Below are 20,934 nucleotides of genomic sequence, written 5' to 3' on the forward strand. Positions count from 1 at the left end.
TAATGTATGGTCAATTTTTGTATAGGTTCTATGAACTGCTGAGAGGAAAGTATAGTCATTTCTATCATCATTAAGTGTTCTCCAAAGGTCTATCATACCTAATTTTCCTAATATTCTATTTACCTCTTTAATTTCTTTCTTATTTGTTTTGTGGTTTGATTTATCTAATTCTGAGAGTGCAAGGTTGAGCTCTCCCACTATTATAGTTTTGCTGTCTATTTCTTCTTGCAACTCTCTTAACTTCTCCTTTAGGAAGTTAGATGCTATACCACTTGGTGCATATATGTTTAGTATTGCTATTGCTTCATTGTCTATGCTAGCCTTTAGCAAGGTATAGTTTCCTTCCTTATCTCTTTTAATTAGATCAATTTTTGCTTTTGCTTGATCTGAGATAAGGATGACTGTCACTGCTTTTTTGACTTCCCCTGAAGTATAATAGATTGTGCTCCACCCTTTTACCTTTACTCTGTATGTATCTCCCTGCTTTAAATGTGTTTCCTGTAAACAACATATTGTTGGTCTCTGACTTTTGATACAGTCTGCTATCCACCTCAGCTTAATGAGAGTTCATCCCATTCACATTTACAGTTAAAACGACTAATTCTGTATTTCCTGCCTTCATATTATCCCCAGATTATGCTTTTTTCCCTTGCCCCCCCCAAACCCCTTCCCCAGTATTAAACTTATGGGTTCCACTTGTGTCACACAGACTTCCCTCCTTAGTACCCCTTCCTCTTCCCTTTAAATCCCTTTTCCCTTTCTTGTACTTATTACTCTTTTCCTTTTCCCTTTTCCTCTCCCCTTTTTTAATGAGGTGAGAGATAATTCTCTGTAAAACAAATATGTCAATTATTTTCTGTTTGAGCCAATTCTGATGAGAGTAAGATTCACACAATGTTCCTTCCCCTCTTTAACTTCCTTCAGATATGATAGGTTTCCTTTGCCTCTTTGTGGGATGTAGTTTCCTTGTTTTTATCTCCCCTTTTCCCTTTTTCTTACACTATCCCCTTTCCATTTCTACTTTCTTTTTTTTTTTGTTATATCAGTAAAATCAAATTATACATGTAGTCTTAATGTATATCCACAACAGAAATGCTGTTCTCAAGAGTTCCTTTTACCTTTTTCTGCTTCTCTTGAGTCTTATGGTTGGAGATCAAATTTTTTGTTTAGATCTGGTTGTTTTTTTTTTTTTTTTTTTTTTTGGTTAGAAACACATGGGATTCATCTCTTTCATTGAATGTCCATCTTCTTCTATGGAATAAAATGCTAAACTTAGCTGGGTAGTTTATTCTTGGCTGCATTCCAAGTTCTTTTCCCTTTTGGAATATCAGATTCCAGGCCCTTAGATCCTTTAATGTAGAAGCAGCCAGATATTGAATGACCCTTATTGTGTTACCTTGGTATTTAAATTGTTTTTTCCTGGTTGCTTGTAATATTTTTCCTTAGTCAGATAGTTCTGAAATTTGGCCACAATATTCCATAGAATTTTTTTTTTGTTTTGTTTTGTTTTAGGTCTTTTTCAGAAGGTGTTCAATGAATTATTTTTACCTTCTGGTTCTATTACCTCTGGGCAGTTCTCTTTGATGATTTCCTATAATATAGTATCTAGGCTCTTTTTTCATCATAATTTTTGGGAAGTCCAATAATCCTCAGATTATCTCTCCTAGATCTATTTTCCAGGTCTGTCATTTTTCAAGTAGATATTTGACATTTTTCTCCAGTTTTTCTTTTTTTTTCTTTTTTCTTTTTTTTTTTTTTTTTGGTTTTGCTTGACTGTTTCTTGGTGTCTCAATGAATCATCCATTTGTATTTGTTCAGTTCTGATTTTTAATGAGTTATTTTCTTCATTAGCTTTTTTTAACTTCTTTTTGTATATGTCCAATTGAGTTTTTAAATGAGTTGTTTTGCTCTATGGTATTTTTTTCCATTTCACTAAATTTGTTTTTAGTGAGTTATTTTCTTTTTCCAATTCACAAATCCTACTTTCTTGGGAATTCTTTATGTTCTTCAATTCACAGATTCTACTTTCCTGTGATTTCTTTACCTTTTCCAATTCACTATTCTGTTTCCCTGCACTTCTTTTGAATTCTTTACCTTTTCCCATTCACATTTCAGGAGATTGTTACTCTCTTGTATAGCTTCTCTCTCTTTCCCCATTTTTCTTCTAACTCTCTTTTGAGATTTTTAATAGTCTCTTCTAGGAGACCATTATTTGGGGTATTGTCTGGAGACTGTTTGCTATTAGTCTCCTTTGGGTTGGAAACCCATTCTCTTTCTGTATAGAAGCTATCAATCATTTTCTTCATTTTTTACTCATTTTTTAAAGCCTTTAGGGTCTGCCTTTAGGGCAGGAGGTTACCAGCTTCCTCTGCAGAGCAAGGATGGGTATATAGACAGTAACTGTCCTCTCAATGGGCTGCAAGGAATAGCTGAGCTGTGGGAGTGCTCTGGGAAGAGCTTCACATGGAAGTGACTAGGCCTAGGTATAAAGGGCTGGGCTGTGTAAGTGCCCTGTGAGGAGCCCCACTGTGAGGATTAGCAACTACCTTGGGGCTAGAGGTTAAGCAGCAAAAGTATCACTGTCCCCCTCTTCTCCCCCCTTGCAAACTCCTGCTTTGAGTATTAGCAATCGCCCTATCCCTCACTGTGCAGATGAGAGGCTGCCCGGGGTTATGCCCCTGCCATGCAGGTTTGTGACTGCCCCCCAACAAGAACCCCCAGCTGCAGAATGCCACCAAAAAGCTGTGTTATTGTCTGTGCTAAGTCACCTCTGGTCTTGGGTGGGTGCAGCCAGATCCTGCTCTGGCTTCCCTCAGAGCACCCTCTACCCCAGGCTCTAATTTCTCTGCTGGTCCACTACTCCACAACCAAAGCAAAGCACTCAGGCTATGGCAGAGAGCTCTATGTAAACCTTCCAACTGCAGAGGCCGCCCCCCCACCTCCTTATTCTATCCCTGCCCTGGGGTGGTCTGCTCCCTCCACTCAGGACAAACCTTTTCTGATGGTATTCCTGATTATCTTTGGCTGGTGAGTTGTTGTACTTCCGATCTTCATGAACCTCACCAGTTTATTGCTATTTTTGAAGCTGATTTTAAAAATTGGTAATAAGGGTATGAGAGGAGCTCAGAATCTCCTGTGTGCCTTCTCCACCATCTTCTTAATTTTCTAAATGTTAACTATTGCTATAGAAGTTCTGAGAGTTCTGGGCAGGGGGTTGAGCTTCCCTCTTCTGTTTCCTTAATTGAAATGGAAAATATGATAATTTAGGTTAGGGAATTCCTAATCAATCAACTTGGCTTGGTTGAGGATTTGCAAGTTTGTTTATTATATAGTAGTGACTTCCAATGATTGGTCTTTACATCAGTTTAAGTTTACATCAGAGTGATGTAAATGGCTAACTTAATAGGCTATATTTTTCTCTTATTACCAATGTAAAGTTATCATTAATACCTATTTAGGGTACATGTTCCTTGAGAGCTGAACCCACAAACTACTCTTAATTAGTGAGAATTGTCAGTTAAGAAAAAATATCTGCAGAAAAAGCATTTGATAAAATCCAACATCCATTCCTACTAAAAACGCTTGAGAGTATAGGAATAAATGGACTATTCCTTAAAATAATAAGGAGCATATATTTAAAACCTTCAGTACACATCATATGTAATGGCGATAAACTAGAACCTTTCCCTGTAAGATCAGGAGTGAAACAAGGTTGCCCACTATCACCATTACTATTCAATATAGTACTAGAAACTCTAGACTCAGCAATAAGAGCTGAGAAAGAGATTCAAGGAATTAGAGGAGGAAATGAGGAAATCAAATTATCACTTTTCGCAGATGACATGATGGTATACTTAGAGAACCCCAAAGACTCTGCTAAAAAGCTATTAGAAATAATTCACAACTTTAGCAAAGTTGCAGGATACAAAATAAATCCACATAAATCCTCAGCATTTTTATACATTACCAACACAATCCAACAGCAAGAGATACAAAGAGAAATTCCATTCCAAACAAATGTTGAGAGTATAAAGTATTTGGGAATCCATCTACCAAAGAATAGTCAGGAATTATATGAGAAAAATTACAAAACACTTGCCACAAAAATAAAGTCAGATTTAAATAATTGGAAAGACATTCAGTGCTCTTGGATAGGCCGAGCGAATATAATTAAGATGACAATACTCCCTAAACTAATCTATTTATTTAGTGCTATACCAATCAGACTTCCAAGAAACTATTTTAATAACCTAGAAAAAATAACAACAGAATTCATATGGAACAACAAAAGGTCGAGAATTTCAAGGGAAGTAATGAAAAAAAAATTAAGTGAAGGTGGTCTAGCTGTACCTGATCTAGAACAGTATTATAAAGCAACAGTCACCAAAACCATTTGGTATTGGCTAAGAAATAGACTAGTTGATCAGTAGCATAGGTTAGGTTCACAGGGCAAGATAGTGAATAAAAATAGCAATCTAGTGTTCGACAAACCCAAAGATCCCAAATTTTGGGATAAGAATTCATTATTTGACAAAAACTGCTGGGAAAACTGGAAATTAGTATGGCAGAAACTAGGCATGGACCCACATTTAACACCACATACTAAGATTAGATCAAAATGGGTCCAAGATTTAGGCATAAAGAACGAAATCATAAATAAATTGGAGGAACATGGGATGGTTTACCTCTCAGACTTGTGGAGGAGGAAGGAGTTTGTGTCCAAGGGAGAACTAGAGACCATTATTGATCACAAAATAGAAAATTTTGATTACACCAAATTAAAAAGTTTCTGCACAAACAAAACTAATGCAAACAAGATTAGAAGGGAAATAACAAATTGGGAAAACATTTTTACAGTTAAAGGTTCTGATAAAGGCTTCATCTCCAAAATATAGAGAGAATTGACTTTAATTTATAAGAAATCAAGCCATTCTCCAATTGATATGAAGGTCAAAGGATATGAACAATTTTCAGATGATGAAATTAAAACTATTTCCACTCATATGAAAGAGTGTTCCAAATCACTATTGATCAGAGAAATGCAAATTAAGATAACTCTGAGATATCGTTACACACCTGTCAGATTGGCTAAGATGACAGGAACAAATAAGGATGAATGTTGGAGGGGCTGTGGGAAAACTGGGACATTGATGCATTGTTGGTGGAGTTGTGAAAGAATCCAACTATTCTGGAGAGCAATCTGGAATTATGCCCAAAAAGTTATCAAAATGTGCATACCCTTTGACCCAGCCATACTACTACTGGGCTTATATCCCAAGGAACTACTAAAGAAGGGAAATGTTTGTGGCAGCCCTTTTCATAGTGGCTAGAAGCTGGAAGATGAATGGATGTCCATCAATTGGAGAATGGTTGGGTAAATTATGGTATATGAATGTTATGGAATATTATTGTTCTGTAAGAAATGACCAACAGGAGAAATACAGAGAGGCTTGGAGAGACTTACATCAACTGATGCTGAGTGAAATGAGCAGAACCAGAAGATCATTATACACTTCAACAATGATACTGTACGAGGATGTATGCTGATGGAAGTGGATATCTTCAACATAGAGAAGAGCTAATCCAATTCCAATTGATTAATGATGGACAGAATCAGCTACATCCAGAAAAGGAACACTGGGAAATGAGTGTAAACTGTTAATTTTACCTTCTGAATCCAACTCTTCCTGTGCAACAAGAAATTCGGTTCTACACACATATATTGTATCTAGAATATACTGTAATATATTTAACATGTATAAGACTGCCTGCCATCTGGGGGAGGGGGTTGGGGGAGGAGGGGAAAAAATCTGAATAGAAGTAAGTGCAGGGGATAATTTTGTAAAAAATTACCCATGCATATGTACTGTCAAAAAAAAAGTTATAATTATAAAATAAAATAAAAAACTTAAAAAAAAAGAAAAGAAAAAATATCTTGGAACTATAATTAATTGTATTTGAATTTTGAATTCAAGTATGATTTTCTGATAGAACATTAACTAAGTAACCCATCATTCAGGAGAAATGCAACAAATTATTAAGCAGGATGTGGCTGTCAACATTTATAAGTAAAGGTCTGAATCTGGACACAAACTTTAGGCTTCCCTTAAGGTGAAATCCTTCTGGCTCAGTTTGTTGGTATCCCACTTGACTATTCCTGAGTCTGACGATGATGTAGAATTGTTGCTGCATGATTGGTTGGTGACTGTGACTCTTACCTGAAGTGAAACAGACCTAAGGACATTGATTCTGTTGAGTGAGATAATGTCCTTTCAGGCTTAAAGAGATATTTATGGTAAGAAAGTATCTCATTCTGAAGGGCCCAGAATATCTTGTACCTTGCCTTGTAATCAAGTTGTTTTTGACAGTTAAAGCATCCCGATCATGAAACTATACTTCTACTAGCCAAAACTAAAAAGTTATTGAAACCTCCAGACTAGATAGGAAGGGTGAGCCATCTGGTGAGACATGTTATGGAAAAGATTGATTTCTTTGCTTTTGTGCTGGGATAGATTTCCATGAACAGATTGTACCTCCTGAGACCCAGCAGATGAGTCAAAGGGGAAGAAGGGAAGAGGGAGATTGTGAGTAGAGTCTATGTAATCTGCTTTGCTGAAAATGCACACACACACACACACACACACACACACACACACACACACCACACCACACCCCATCTCTGTTGACACCATCTCTGGTATTTGGAGAATGTCCTTTCTTGAGAAGGCTAATAAACTTTTTCTACACTTATCTTGAGGTTCTGGAATTATTGGTACAAGGCTTACCCACAGTCATAATCATGACCGCATTTAGTTTTTCTCTTATGGCAAATTTCTATAATCAGAACTAATGGTCACTGGAAGACATGGGCATGCAAAGATATAAGATCTTTCAGTTTTCAATTTGGACTACTTGAATAATCAGGTGAGTATTTGACAAAGTCCTCTATCAGTGTAGTTTGGAGAATTTTAATCACTTAAACGTAATTGGAATAAAGTCAATCTTTTGTTCATGTTTTCATTCCACCTGGAATGAGACCATCTCAGCTCATCATCCTCTCTGCAAATGTGTAACCCAAATTAAGACTTTAGCACATGGACCTTTAGCTACCTGAGCACACCTTTATTGCTTAGGATGCTACCATCCCTACTCCCCTTCTCATTAGGTTTATTTCCTCTAGGCATCAGCTGATAAACTTTCAAATGATTGTCAACACATGAATACCTGATTTCTGATGCTGACACTTAGCACCCACTCAATGTTGAATTGGCCAGCTTCAGGGATGTGGAATTTGAACCTTTTCAAGTGAGAGTTATAAGACAAGGGAAGCTTTACCCCCAATCTCTTCAGGAAGAAGTTTTAGAACATACGTCCCATATCCCCAAAGTATTTGGGGATCTCTCTCATTTGAAGGGGGAAATGATGAGGTGAATAAGACTCCATCTAAAAGACTCCAGGTCCTCCCTAACTTCACAGTCCCCAGGGAAGGGCATTGATAAGACAGAACCTGAATGTTACCATCAAAGCTACTCCCTGAGGCAATAGCCTTTTGTAGTCTTAAGTGGACTTTTACTGCAGTAGGCCCAGATTGAATTCCTTGAGCAATTCCTTGCATTGCTTTTACTGTATACAAATAAAAGCCAAATCAAGATGTGGAAATCCAGTGATTTTTTCCCCAAAAAAACAATCTACTTGTATCCCCACTTCTGTGCAGGTTCTGTGCAGGAAATGCCACACCAGTAAGATGCATGAGAACACTAGGTATTCAGTCCATTTTATGACAGTAAATTCTCTAAGAACGCCTTATGGTGTCTTCATGTTATACATGTGTGCCCCCTTGTAATGGGGTCTTTCTAATGTTGATGGCTTAAACTCAGTTTGGGAATTTACCTGATGTCCACAGCATAACAAAATTTGTCTTTTGGAGAAAAACTCCTGACTCCCGACTCCCGACTCCCGACTCCCGACAATATCAAGCCTCCTGACTCTAACCTAACCCTAACCCTCCCAACTCTAACCCTAACCCTAAATGCACCTCCCGACTCCCGACTCCCAACTCTATCCCTAACCCTAAATGCGCGCCCATTCCATTTGGAAAAGGTGGGGAGACTCACCCTTATTCAGAGTGGGTTTTCTGCTCAGATTCTGGGAGGCTGCTCAATCTTATGACCAAAACTCCTACCATAATGACGAATAATGGGGAAGGACTGAGTGTCTATGGCACAAGACTCCTGAAATATGCATCAGTCAAGGTTGCCATTGATTTCTGCAGAATGATGATCTCTGTCAGAAAGGATATAGATTTAAGGTGACGTGAAATATTGTTTTTTTCCTTCGGCCATTGAGAGTACTGACCATCACTTTGCAGATTATTGGCCAAGGTAATTAATCAATTCATTTTTAATACTCAGAACCTTTTCTCTCAGAATTTTATCCACAACAGTCACTTTGGAATATAGGAGACCATCCCCATCAGATAAGTTTTGCCTTCATTGTCATCTCAAGGGTGCCTAATTCCTGTTAGGATTATTACTAGGTGCTTAGTCGGTACCTAACAATTCCCTAGCTCAGAGTTTACACCTTTAAAGGAGTCCAAATCTTTGAGGGAGTTTACACCTTTAAAGGAGCTCGTTCATTGGTTCTGTAGAGTTCCCACAAGCCCATGGAGTACCCACAAGCCCATTCTCTGGGAGGATATAAGGAGCCAGGATTCAGGAAGGAGGGTCATTCAAGATTCTACTGTAGTGCTGGCTGGGGACATTTGGACAAGAGCAGATTCATGAGTCTAAAGGAAAAGCCTGCTCATGGACTTCCAGGAGATTCACAACTAGGATTGACTTCTGGGAAACCCACAATCCCACACTCTTGGAGGCAGAGTCTGATTCATTTCCATGTCTACCTTCGTGTTGGCTGGAGGCTTTGGATTCAGAGGGAGCTAGAGACTGAAGCTGGCTGGAGACATTCTGACAAGAGCTCATTGGGGAACCAAGGAAAGAGATAGGCCTCCATTAAAGGTAACTGGACCCCAGGAAAAGATTCAAGACTTTGAAGGACACAATAAAGGATCTGGATTTTAACTCCTGGTTGCATTTTGGGATTATTGAACTGAAACTAAGGCTGCCTCCCCAGAAGCTCCCCAAGAGACCTCCTCCCAGAGAAGGATCACAATTTAGAGACAACAGAACATTACATTTTGGCGCCCAACATGGGGCACTTTTGCTTATCCTGACTCTTGCTGATTCTGAGACCTTCAGGGAGCTAGCCTGGACTTTATATTTTTGGCGCCCGAACAGGAACAGGAAATATAATGTTCTGTTGTCTCTAAATTGTGATCCTTCTCTGGGAGGAGGTCTCTTGGGGAGCTTCTAGGGAGGCAGCCTTAGTTTTAGTTCCAGTACCAGTAATCCCCAAAATGCAGCCAGGAGTTAAAGTTCTTTACTGTCTCTTTCCAAATCTTCTCTCCAGTTCCCTCTGAATCCAAAGTCTCCATCTAGCACGAAGGTAGACATGGGAGTGAATCAGACTCTGCCTCCAAGAGTATGGAATTGTGGGTTTCACAGAAGTCAATCCTAGTTGTGAATCTCCCAGAAGTCCATGAACAGGCTTTTCCTTTAGACTAGTGAATCTGCTCTTGTCCAAGTGTCCCCAGCCAGCACCACAGTAGAATCTCAAATGACCCTCTAATCCCACTATAAAAATCATGTCAAGTCTGGAGTAGGTCTTCAGACCCATAAAGTTTTTGTGAGGAAAATGATTTGGACCATCTATAGCAGCAAAAGTGGCTGAGTCAGCAGTTACAACAAAGGACTCAAAAGTGCCCTCTATCTTTTTCTCAGAGACCCCCACTTGCCTCCCTAGACCTCTGTATGTCCTGGTCATGAGTGAATTCTCATGCACTATTCCGTTTTGGCTAGTGTGCCTGAAAACTGAAGTTTTGCTAACTGAGAAGTAATGGAGTAGAGCAGCACCAGTAGATTCTGTTAAAGAATTTTCCCTTTGTACAATCTGTGTTTCTTGACCCACATTCATTTCTCAGCTGGTAGAACCTCAGTGGAGAGCATCAAGACACTTTTCAGGCCAGGAAGATGTAGGTTCAAGTTTTACTCTGAAACCTACTATCTCTGGAGTCCTACACAGTCCCAGAGCTTAAGGCCACCAAGACCTTTCTTTGTAGGAGTGGTGCTCGGCTGTAAGGCAAGGACAGAGGAATGCCTGAGCCAGGGAGATCCCATTCTTATTCCCTGTCCTTAACGTGCTGGCACTGGTGCCCTCTTAGAGAAGTGGGGTGTAGGAGAAGTATGTAATGACCCTACATGCTCAAATTGATGTGGAAGAGACCTCCAGCTAGGCTGCCATTAAGCTATTCACAGGAAGCTGTTCTTTGAACCTGGCCATTGAGAACGTGAGCCGGGAAGGTCTAAATTCAAAAGTTGCAATGTCCAGACTGGCTCTCTGGAGGATCTTGGGACCAACCTTGATCTTAGTGGAGGAGTGCAGGAGGAAGGAGAGCCACCAGGACAATGGTCAAAGAGGGAATGTCTCTATTTCCAGTCCTCTCAGCCCTTAAATACCTCAGTAGGATTACATCATTACAGCACACTAAATATGTGTGAACTAGAGAACCATTACATCACCAAACTAAGTACTAAGGATATGTGAACTAGAGAACCATCATCTCATTAATCACACCCAGTTAACACCCTGCTGTAAGAACCTTTGCTTCAAGTATACTTTTCTCAGAGTTCCCCCACATCTGGGGGCCACTACAAAAAGGGGCCTCAGATAATTTTTAGCTGTGTGTCTTAGCTGGGCAAAGCACTTCTCTGCCTTTCTCAGTTTCCTCATCTGTAGAACGGGGTCCCATCAGCAGCCATTTTCAGGGTCTGTTGTGAGGATCAAATGATTGAAAAACACCTGGTGTGCTGACAGTGCTGCACACTGTTAGTGGTTATTGTTAGGATGGTTATTGTCTATCTGACAAGACAAGCCCCTCTGTCTTCCTCAGGCCCAGGCAGGGACATTGGTGGCTGCTTTCTGCAGGGCCCAGCTTCAGCAGCATCATGAAATGCACACCCTTTGACCCAGCAGTGTTTCTACTGAATTTATATGCCAAAGAGATCTCAAAGGAGGGAAAGGGTCCCACTTTTGCCCAAATGTTGGTGGAGCCATTTTTGTGGTGGCAAGAAACTGGAAACTGAGTGGATGCCTATCAGTTGGAGAATGGCTGAATAAACTGTGGTACATGAATGTCATGGAATATTATTGTTATGTAAGAAATGACCAGCAGGATGATGCCAGAGAGGCCTGGAGAGACATACATGAACTGATGCTGAATGAAGTGAGCAGGACCAGGAGATCATTGTACACGGCAACAGCAAGACTGTGTGATAATCAATTCTGATGGACAAGGTGATTCAGGCCAGTTTTAAGGGTCTTGGTGATGCATAGAGCCACCTATACCCACAACATCACATTCCCTCTCTTTTTGTTGTTGTTTGCTTGCATTGTGTTTTCTTTTTCATTTTTTTCCTTTATGATCTGATTTTTCTTGTGCAGCATGATAATTATATAAACACACACACTCATATATTGAATTTAATTATAATTTTAGCATGTTTAACATATATTAGATTTCTTGCCATCTCAGGGAAGGAGGAGGAGGAATGGAGGAAAAAAATTGGAAGACAAGGTTTTGCAAGGGTCAATGTTGAAAACTTATCCATGCATATGTTTTGAAAATAAAAAATGTAATAAAAAAACTTTTTTTTAAAAGAACTGCGCACATTTAATCTGTATCTGATTGTTTGCTGTCTTAGGAATCTGGAGAGAGGAAGAAAACTTTGGAACACAAGGTTTTGCAGAGGTGAATGGTGAAATATATCTTGCATATATTTGAAGAATAAAATACTATTAAAATAATAATTAAACTCAATCCTGCTTTTCTTTGCAGTCAGTTGCAGGTGACTGTTAAATCCCATTTCCCTTTCCTGTTTTGGGATCTCAAGCTGCTTTAGCTTTGGGGGTTAGGGGACGGGCTTCTTCATCATCAATGGCGCCATTACTCTCTCGATCTCTAGCGGGCCATGGAAGGAAAAGAGAAAGGAGGGGGCGGAGGAAGGGGCCACACATAATGAGTGTGAAACCCAGAAGCAGTCCCTCCTCCCACAGCAGGAAGCATCTTCCTCCAGGGTAATCTAATGGCCAAGTGATGCTCTGCCTGCCCCGCCCAAGAACGAGCCTGGAACTTTCTGACCAGTGGTCTGGTTGCCTAGGCTCCCAAAGGTCTTCGAAGTCTGCAGCATCATCATGCCCGTCATAAGCGGCAGCGTTGCCGGGGTAATGGTGAGTGGACAAGAACACCTTATGGCTGGGGGTCAGCGCTCTGGGAGCTGGGGAGGAGGGGCTGGACCCCGCTTTCTCTCCATTCTTTCCCTTCTGCATGTCTGTTCCTCTGTTCTCTAGACCATCCCGCTACCAGCGTCCATCCTTCTGATTGTCCGTGGTGTCTGCTAACAAAAAGAACTCTCCCTTCCGACCGGCCTGTCCCCCTCATCATCCAGCCAGGCGGCACCACCCCAGGTGCTGAGAGTGGGTGGCCAGCTGACCATTGGCCCGAGCCAAGTGATCCTTCCCCTCCATTGCCCCGCCCCCTTTCCGTGTCCAGCCATTTCCCCTGCCCCTTTCCTCACTCTTTCCCCTTTCCACTCCCTTCCCTCATCTTTCCTCATCTCCACCCTCTTCCCTCACCCCGCTATTTCCCCTGCCTCTTCCCTCACCCTTTCCTTTCTCTGCCTCCTTCTCTCATTCCTCCCTGGCCCTCTCCCCTTCCCTTGCCCATCCCTCCACAATCTTGACCTTGACCTCGATGATTCTCTGTGTCCTTGACCTCCCCTCTGGGGTAGAAATCACTCCTCCTAGACTGAGCGTGACTTTTCTCCCCACAGGACCAAAGATGCCTCCCCTCTATCCTGTGCCTGCTCACTTTGTCATCCTGCATTTCCTCTTCATTGTCCTTCTCCATTTCCTACCCTTTCTTTTCCTGCTCCCTCTCCTTTTGGTACTGGTTTTCCTTCCTCTTCTAGTCCAAGAGTCCGAGGAGGACACCAAAGCGAAGGACAAGAACTAGTCTGGAACTGCATTAGGTAACTTCCCCCTGTTACTTGTAGATAATAAGCTTTTGTCTGTTTAAGGGACAAGAGAGCAGGCCTTGGAAATTGAGATGGGACTGTTAGTGGCTATAAATCCGCATTTACTTGGATTTGAAATGTATTAGCTGTGTGACCCCTAAGCAAGTAACCCTTTGTCCCTCCATCTCAATTTGCTCTTCTGTAAAGGGATAATAATAGCATCCACCTCCCAAGCTTGTTGTGATTGTAAAGTGCTTAACACAGGGCCTGGGACTGGGAAGTGCTACATGAAAGTTAACTGCTTTTTTTTTTTCCTTTAATTAGATGCGGTTCTTTCTCAATGGGCGTTGGATCTATATGGAAATTTAAGTGTCATCATTGTAACCTGCCAATGGAGATGAGATGTTCTGTCATGGGGAATGAATTCAACTGAATTAAGACCACCTCAAGCAGAGAGGGTTTAGTTTTAATGATGGGCTTTCTTTCAAATGGTAATGATATAACATTGTTTATTATATTGTTGTGTTTTGAAATCTTCTTATATTGGAAAATGTGGTCAATTTGGAAACATTGGTAAAATTTCTATAAACTGTGTTCTTAGAAAAGCAATCTAGATGTTGTTAGATTAAGAAACGGCTTGTAAAAATGTACTTCATATTCTAAAGTGCTCTAATTTAAGAACTTATACACTTGCACTTATGCTTATGAATAAAGAGAAATTTTACCTTCAATTGTTTGCCTCTTGCTTACAAAAAATGTGACACTGTTAACCATGTTCTTTGGAGATACTGTTATAATGTTGAGGTCTATGAAATATTTACATGGGTGTTTTTAAAAAGAAAATTGATCATTGTTTAAGGGATGGGAAAAGTACAACGTAAAGAGCTTATAAAATATTTTTGTGAACTTTCAAAGACACTTGGAACCAGCTAATCACAAACTATTTTTAAAATAGTATTTCATGTTTCCAAATACATACAAAGACAGTTTTTAACATTCCCCTTTTTGAAACCTTGTGTTTCTAATTTTTTTCTCTCTTCCCCCTTCTTCTCCCCAAGATAGCAAGAAAACCAATATAAGTTAAACATGTGTGATTTTTGTAAACATATTTCCATATTCCTCATGCTGCAGCAAAAAAATGAGTTCAAAAGTAAACAAACAAACAAACAAAAGAACCCAGAAGGAAAAAAACCCAAGCAAACAAAAAATAGAAAGGTGAAAATACTATTGTCCATCCACATTGTCTCCATAGTCCTTTCTCTGAGTACCACTGAATTATGTTAGGTTGCCCTCCCACCCCATTCAGGTCTCCTTGACTGTAGGGGGTGTTATCCTAGGCTCTCCCCACACTGGTGTCTGTGTGTCCATGGGTGTGTTATCATAGGCTCCCTCAACACTGGTGGTCCCCTCCTTATTCCTGTGTGGTTAAGACTGAGTGGAATTAATTTGTGGGTGTGATCTAGGGATGTTATCTCAACTCTTTTTTCTTTATCATTGGTTTTTTTTCCCCTGCAACCACTCCCAAGAGAGATATGTTCCCATATTTGTCATGTGCAGATAAAAATCAGACCAGAAGGGAGGAAATTATGAGAATTAATTGCTATCACCTTAAGAGCATAAATAGTAGAAGAGATCTCCTAGGGAAGGTAATAAGGACCATTCTCATCTGTCTCTAGGAGCTGGGTCTAGGGAGGTGGTGATGGCTGATAAATGAGGTAGTATGGTCCTTTTTGAGAGATGTTCTCTTGGGTTAAGTGATTTTGCAGATGGAGAGGCCTTAGGTTCCATTGCATCTCTTGATATGGAGCTTTTGAAATGTTCTCTGGAGTTTCGTTGTTTGGGATGTCTTGCTTAACAAGGGATGATATGAGGTGGAACTTGTGGTCCTGGTAAAGATTGCTATGATCTCTCATGTTGTTGAGGATACTTAAATAGTTTGAGGTCCATACTATCCTCTGGCGTGAGCCATTCTTGCTTTTAGCCTCCTTCATTTCCTTTCCCCTTTACTACTGAGTGAGTTTTTGTACCAAATAAAGTGTTTATGATATTCCCTGTTTGAGGCAAATCCAGTGAGATGAAGTTTCAAACAGTTCTCTTTCCCTTCCCTTTTTTTCCCATAACTGTAATTTTTTTTTTGCATTTTCATTTTATGTCTTCCATTTTACCCCCTTCCCCCCAATTCCTCTTCTTTCTGTACAATCTCTTTTTCCACCCTTAGGTTCTTTTTCATATCATCATATCAAAGTCAATTTATACTTACATCCTTTTAAATATATGCCTAAGATATACTTCTCAAGAATTTCCCCTATCATTTTGTCAAGTAGCATAACCATTTTAACCTTTAAAAACCATTTTTCCTTATTTGACCTTCTTATGCTTTTCTTGAGGTTAGTATATGAGAATCAAATTTTGTGTTAAGTTCTGAACTTTTCATCAGAAATAATTGAAAACCCATCCTTTTCACTGAATATCCACCTTTCCTCCCTGAAAATGCCTCTTAATTTTGCTAGATAATTGGCTCTTGAGTGCAGTCCAAGCTCCTTTGCCCTTTGAAATACCTTTTAATCCTTTGATGTAGAAGCTGCTCGGTCTTTTGTCATCCTGATTATGCCTTCTTGATATTTGAATCTTTTTGTGGTTGTTTGTAGTATTTTTTTTTTTTTGATTTGGTAATTCTGGAATTTACCCATAGTACAGTTTGGAGTTTTCATTTTGTGGTCTATTTCAGTGGATGGTTAATCAGTTGTTTCAATAGGGATTTTGTTCTCTGGGTTTTAGGATATTAGAGGAGTTTTCCTTGATGATTACTTGAAAAAGGTGTTCTCACTGGCGGAGCCAAGATGGAGGAGAAGATACACACGAATTTCTAAGCTCCCTTCTTCCCTCAATACCAACTAGTTAAATCAGCTTCAAAAATAAAGCTGGACTGATAAAAACCACAAGGATTAAAAGCACAACTTACCAGCCGAAGAGAATCTGGAATTTCGACAGAAAAGGTCGATTCCAAGGGGAGGAAAAAAAAAAAGACTAGCACAGACAGGGTTGGACTAGAGGCTAGCACACTGTGCCAAACGTGCTGGAGAGAACTCTTGGATCTGAGAAGCCACTGAGACAGAGGAATCTGGCATAAGCTGATAGCTCTTCTCTGCTTATAAAACAGCAGATCAGAAGAGAAATCAAAGCTGCTATATAACAAAAAGCCAGAAAATATAATTACCCCAAACCGGAAGTGACCTAACACCTATCTCAGCACGGCTGTGCAGCCGCCTTCTGCTGTCTAGGGCTTTTCCTTGAGGCAGTCAAGAACCTAAACAGCAGCGGACATAGCCCTGCGCAGTTTCTAATCCACATAGTGTGGGGCTCAGCCTGAGGCAGTGGAATTCTCCTAGTAACAAACTCCAGCAGCAACGGAACTCCCACAGCAGCAGAACCCCTGCAACAGCAACTGTACTTTCCAGGCAGAGACTTCCAGTTTGAGCATAGGGGCACTCTCAGAATTAGATAAATCAAACCACAAAACAAATAAGAAATTAAAGAAGTAAATTGAACATTAGAAAAACTAGGTATGATAGATCTTTGGAGAAAACTGAATGGTGATAGAGAGGAGTATACTTTTTTCTCAGCAGGTCATGGAACCTATACAAAAATTGACCATATGCAGGAAAGCACAAATAGTAAATGCCTTCTTCTCAGATCACAATGCAATAAAAACTACATTAAACAAGAAGATAGGAGTAAATAGACCAAAAAGTAATTGGAAACTAAATAATCTCATCTTAAAGAATGACTGGGTGAAACAGCAAATTATAGAAACAATAATTTCACCCAAGATAATGACATGATGAGACCTCATACCAAAATCTGTGGGATTTGTGGTAATAAGGGGAAATTTTATATCTTTAGAGGCTTACTTGAATAAAGTCGAGAAAGAGAAGATCAATGAATTGGGACTGCAACTAAAAAGCTAGAAAAAGTCCAAAGTAAAAACCCCCAACCAAAAATCAAACTTGAAATTCTAAAATTAAAAGGAGAAATCAATAATATTGAAAGTAAAAAAAACCTATTGAATTAATAAATGAAACTAAGAGTTGGTTTTATGAAAAAGCCAATAAAATAGATAAACCTTTGGTGAATCTGATCAGAAAAAGGAAAGAGGAAAATCAAATTGTTAGTCTTAAAAATGAAAAGGGGGATCTTTCCACCAATGAAGGGGAAATTAGAGAAATAATGAGTTACTTTTCCCAACTTTATGACAATAAATTTGATAATTTAAGTGAAGTGGATGACTACCTCCAAATATACAGGCTTCCTAGATTAACAGAGGAGGAGGTAAACTGCTTAAATAGTCCCATTTCAGAAAAAGAAATAGAACAAGCTATTAATCAACTCCCCAGGAAAAAATCCCCAGGACCAGATGGATTTACATGTGAATTCAAGCAAACATTTAAAGAACAATTAGCCCCAATGTTATATAAACTATTTGAAAAAATAGGGATGAAGGAGTCCTACCAAACTCCTTTTATGACACAGACATGGTACTGATACCTAAACCAGGTCAGTTGAAAACTGCGAAGGAAAATATAGACCAATCTCCTTAATGAATATTGATGCTAAAATCTTAAACAAGATATTACCAAAAAGACTACAGAAAATCATCCCCAGGATAATACACTATGATCAAGTAGGATTTATACCAGGAATGCAGGGCTGGTTTAATATTAGGAAAACTATTAGTATGATTGACCATATTAATAATCAAATTAAAAAAAACATATGATCATCTCAATAGATGCAGAAAAAGCATTTGATAAAATCCAATATCCTTTCCTACTAAAAACACTTGAGAGTATAGGAATAAATGAAGTATTCCTTAAAATAGCCAGGAGCATATATTTAAGACCATCAGTAAGCATAATATATAATGGAGATAAACTGTAACCTTTTCCAGTAAATCAGGAGTGAAACAAGGTTGCCCACTATCACCATTACTACTCAATATTGTATTAGAAATGCTAGCCTCGGCAATAAGAGTCAAGAAAGAGATTCAAGGAATAAGAATAGGTAATGACTCTTTGCAGATGATATGATGGTATACTTAGAAAACCCCAGAGATTCTAATAAAAATTATTTCTAATAATTCACAACTTTAGCAAAGTTGCTGGATACAAAATAAATCCACATAAATCCTCAGCATTTTTATATATCACCAACAAAATGCAACAGCAAGAGATACAAAGAGAAATTCCATTCCAAACAACTGTCAAGAGTATAAAATATTTGGGAATCCATCTACTAAAGAAAAGTCATGAATTATATGAGCAAAATTACAAAACACTTGCCACAAAAATAAAGTCAGATTTAAATAATTGGAAAGACATTAATTGCTCTTGGATAGGGCGAGCGAATATAATAAAGATGGCAATACTCTCCAAACTAATTTATTTATTTAGTGCTATACCAATCAGACTCCCAAGAAACTATTTTAATGACCTAGAAAAAAATAACATCAAAATTCATATGGAAGAATAAAAGGTTGAGAATTTCAAGGGAATTAATGAAAAAAAAGTCAGATGAAGGTGGTCTAGGTGTACCTGATCTAAAGCTATATTATAAAGCAGCAGTCACCAAAACCATTTGGTACTGGCTAAGAAATAGAACGGTAGATCAGTGTAACAGATTAGATACACAAGACAAAATAGGGTACAACTATAGCAATCTAGTGTTTGAAAAACCCAAAGATACGAACATTTGGGATAAGAATTCATTATTTGAAAAAAAACTGTTGGGAAAACTGGAAATTAGTATGGCAGAAATTAGATATGGACCCACTCTTAACACCATATACCAAGATAAGATCAAAATGTGTCTATGATTTAGGCATAAAGAATGAGATCATAAATAGATTAGAGGAACAGAGGATAGTCTACCTGTCAGACCTGTGGAGGAGGAAGGAATTTATGACCAATTTATTGATCACAAAATAGAAAATTTTGATTACATCAAATTAAAAAGCTTTTGTACAAACAAAACTAATGCAAACAATATTAGTATGGAAGTAACAAATTGGGAAAAATATTTTTACTCTTAAAGGTTCTGATAAAGTCCTCATTTCCAAAATATATAGAGAATTGACTGTATAAGAAATCAAACCATTCTCCAATTGATAAATGGTCAAAGGATATGCACAGACAATTTTCAGATGATGACATTGAAACTATATCCACTCATATGAAAGTGTTCCAAATCACTATTGATCAGAGAAATGCAAATGAAGACAACTCTGAGATACCACTACATACCTGTCTGATTGGCTAAGATGACAGGAAAAGATAATGATGAATGCTGGAGGGCATATGGGAAAACTGGGACACTGATGCATTGTTGGTGGAGTTGTGAAAGAATCCAGCCATTCTAGAGAGCACTTTGGAATTATGCCCCAAAAGTTATCAAACGTGCATACCCTTTGATCCAGGAGTCCTAATACTGGGCTTATATCCCAGCGAAAAACTAAAGATGGGAAAGGGACCTGTATGTGCCAAAATGTTTGTGGCAGCCCTTTTTGTAGTGGCTAGAAATGGAAAATGAATGGGTGCCCATCACTTGGAGAATGGTTGAGTAAATTATGGTATATGAATGTTATGGAATATTATTGCTCTGTAAGAAATGACCAATGGGATGAATACAGAGAGGCTTGGAGAGACTTACATCAACTGATGCTGAGTGAAATGAGTAGAACCAGGAGATCACTATACATTTCAACAACAATACTGTATGAAGATATATTCTGATTGAAGTGGATATCTTCAACATAAAGAAGATCTAATTCAGTTCCAGTTGATCAACGATGGACAGAATCAGCTACACCCAGAGAAGGAACACTGGGAATTGAATGTAAACTGTTTGCACTACTGTTTTTCTATACAGGTTACTTATACCTTCAGAATCCAATTCTTACCGTGCAACAAGAAAATGGGATTTATACACATATATTGTATCTAGGTTATACTGTAACACATATAATATGTATGGGATTGCCTGTCATCTAGGGGAGGGAGTAGAGGGAGGGAGGGGAAAATTTGGAAAAATGAATCCTAGGGATAATGTTGTAAAAAAAAATTACTCATGCATATGTACTGTCAAAAAAATTATAATTATAAAATTAATTAAAAAAATGAAAAAAACAAAAAGAAATTCTTGAGGTAGAAGGTAAAAAAAATGAAAGAAAAAGGTGTTCTCCAGGCTCTTTTCTTTTTCATTGTAGTTTGATAATTCTTATATTGACTTTCCTGGATGTAATTATCTGTTCAGCTGCTTTTCTACTGACATATTTTTCATTTTCTTCTAATTTTGATTTTTTTGTTTTGTTTGACTGATTCCTACTTCCCCTATATGTATTTGTGAAGAATAATGGGAGAGAATTAATTTTTTAAAATAATTTTTTATTGACATAAAATATGCCTGGGTAATTTTTTACAACATTATCCCTTACACTCACTTCTGTTCTGACTTTTCCCTTCCCTCACTCCACCCCCTCCTCTAGATGGCAGGCAGTCTTATACATGTTAAATATGTTATAGTATATCCTAGATACAATGTATATGTGTAAATCCAATTTTCTTGTTGCATTGTAAGAATTGGATTCTGAAGGTATAAGTAACCCGTATAGAAAGAAAGTAGTGTAAACAGTTTACATTAAATTCTTAGTGTTCCTTCTCAGGGTGTAGCTGTTTCTGTCCATCACTGATCAACTGAAAGTGAATTGTATCTTCTTTATGTTGAAGATATCCACTTCAATCAGAATATATCT

At 38.6% G+C, this 20,934-nt stretch overlaps 3 long non-coding RNA genes across 13 annotated transcripts in view; 2 read left to right on the plus strand and 1 right to left on the minus strand.

The window, feature by feature from the left end:
- The window catches only part of LOC141548956 (uncharacterized), a 1,120,676-nt gene that overhangs the window by 685,201 nt on the left and 414,541 nt on the right, over positions 1-20,934 (minus strand). The gene's annotated exons all lie outside the window — the stretch shown is intronic.
- Positions 1-20,934, plus strand: part of LOC141548957 (uncharacterized) — a 1,406,018-nt gene that overhangs the window by 360,311 nt on the left and 1,024,773 nt on the right. The gene's annotated exons all lie outside the window — the stretch shown is intronic.
- On the plus strand, positions 12,380-13,673 carry LOC141548315 (uncharacterized). The gene is made up of 3 exons (XR_012483893.1): positions 12,380-12,579; positions 12,945-13,142; positions 13,452-13,673. It is a non-coding gene; the product is annotated as an uncharacterized LOC141548315 (long non-coding RNA).

Source organism: Sminthopsis crassicaudata, chromosome X (assembly GCF_048593235.1).
Source record: "Sminthopsis crassicaudata isolate SCR6 chromosome X, ASM4859323v1, whole genome shotgun sequence".
Lineage (NCBI taxonomy): Eukaryota > Metazoa > Chordata > Mammalia > Dasyuromorphia > Dasyuridae > Sminthopsis > Sminthopsis crassicaudata.